The sequence below is a fragment of the Limulus polyphemus genome, unplaced genomic scaffold (assembly GCF_000517525.1).
Source record: "Limulus polyphemus unplaced genomic scaffold, Limulus_polyphemus-2.1.2 Scaffold2310, whole genome shotgun sequence".
Taxonomy (NCBI): Eukaryota; Metazoa; Arthropoda; class Merostomata; order Xiphosura; family Limulidae; genus Limulus; species Limulus polyphemus.
Window position 1 is genome coordinate 189,601 of NW_013667920.1, and position 1,695 is coordinate 191,295.

The window sequence follows — 1,695 nt, forward strand, 5'->3', positions numbered from 1 at the left end:
ATTTAATATATATATATATATATATATACTAGATGTACTTCTGCAGGGTCGCTGAAAGTGTTCTGTTTCAAGAGTAAATAAAACCAAAATTAAGAGTAACAACTGTTTTTAGTTTTAGCTTATGAAGCTCATATGTCCAGTTGTGTTGTAGCCTACATGGTGAATAATTCTTCTCGTGTTTCATGGCATGCGCACGTTCTACAGTAACATTGCAAGGTCCCTTATGTGCCTGCCATATTTTACTGTCTACTGACTGACTGACAGATAACACACTACTGTATACTGGTGTGAGTGGTTAAAACAGGAGACCCCCCTCCAGGCGGCCTTCGGCCCCCTTTCGGGGAAATAATATACTTTAACTTTCAATCTATTAAAATAATAAAATAATTCGTTAGCAAAATATAGTTTGATTCATTATGATATACAAAATTTTGAGCATTTCTTTCAAGGAAAGCAATAATCATGTTGTGATCTTACCAGCAAAACAAAATTTTCTTTCATATGTAGAAAGTGTTCAAAAGAGAAGCGACACCTTAGTTTTTTGTTACAGCTTTTTCTTGTTTGTTTTTATTGGATTTTTGTATAATGGTGTTTTCAACAGTATGTACACGTGAGTTACATGGCCAGATAAAAAACACCCGAGGGTTTAGTTTCTTTTTAAAGGTTGTTAGTTAACTATGCTGAAAGTTTATACCAGTCGTTATTTTCTACCTCTCAGGAATCTGATGAAGCAATTTTCGGTATTTTCCGTCTCTCAGGAATCAGATGAAGCAATTTTCAATCTCTCAGAAATACGATAAACCATTTTTTTTTTCAGAATCTCAATTAACAAAAATAGAGTAAAGCATAGGTCATCAAAGAAAAGAAAAAAGATTAAGTCCGCCAAGTTTCAATGAAAGTAGTCCACCCGGAGCAAGTAAAGTCGAATCACTCATAGGTCATCAAAAAGAAAGAAAGAAAAAGATTAAGTCCGCAAAGTTTCAATGAAAGTAGTCCACCCGGAGCAAGTAAAGTCGAATCACTCATAGGACATCAAAAAGAAAGAAAGAAAAAGATTAAGTCCTTCAAGTTGCAATGAAAGTAGTCCACCCGGAGCAAGTAAAGTCGAATCACTCATAGGTCATAAAAAAAAAGATTAAGTCCTCCAAGTTTCAATAAAAGTAGTCCACCCGGAGCAAGTAAAGTCGAATCACTCATAGGTGATCAAAAAAAAAGAAATAAAAAGATTAAGTCCTTCAAGTTGCAATGAAAGTAGTCCACCCGGAGCAAGTAAAGTCGAATCACTCATAGGTCATCAAAAAAAAAGAAAAAAGATTAAGTCCTTCAAGTTGCAATGAAGGTAGTCCACCCGGAGCAAGTAAAGTCGAATCACTCATCTTCCATGTTGAAGACAATGCGAATCAGGGTTAATAGGGTTAGAACAAACTTGCAAAGTTTTCTTGACGATAATCAGCTTTAACTCACAAGAGGAACAAAACTCCACGTGTTGGTTTTTTGTTTGTTTTTCGGGATAACAACTCAACAAAGCAGATAATAAGAAAAATTTAATCAAGTTACGACTATCCACTGATAACAAACACAAATACACGTGCTCTCAACATATTTAAGACTCAGTAAAGTAGGATCGAAAGCTCCAATTACAAAGATGTGCTAGAGCGATAACGTCCGGTTCATTAAGTACGACAAATGTATGAT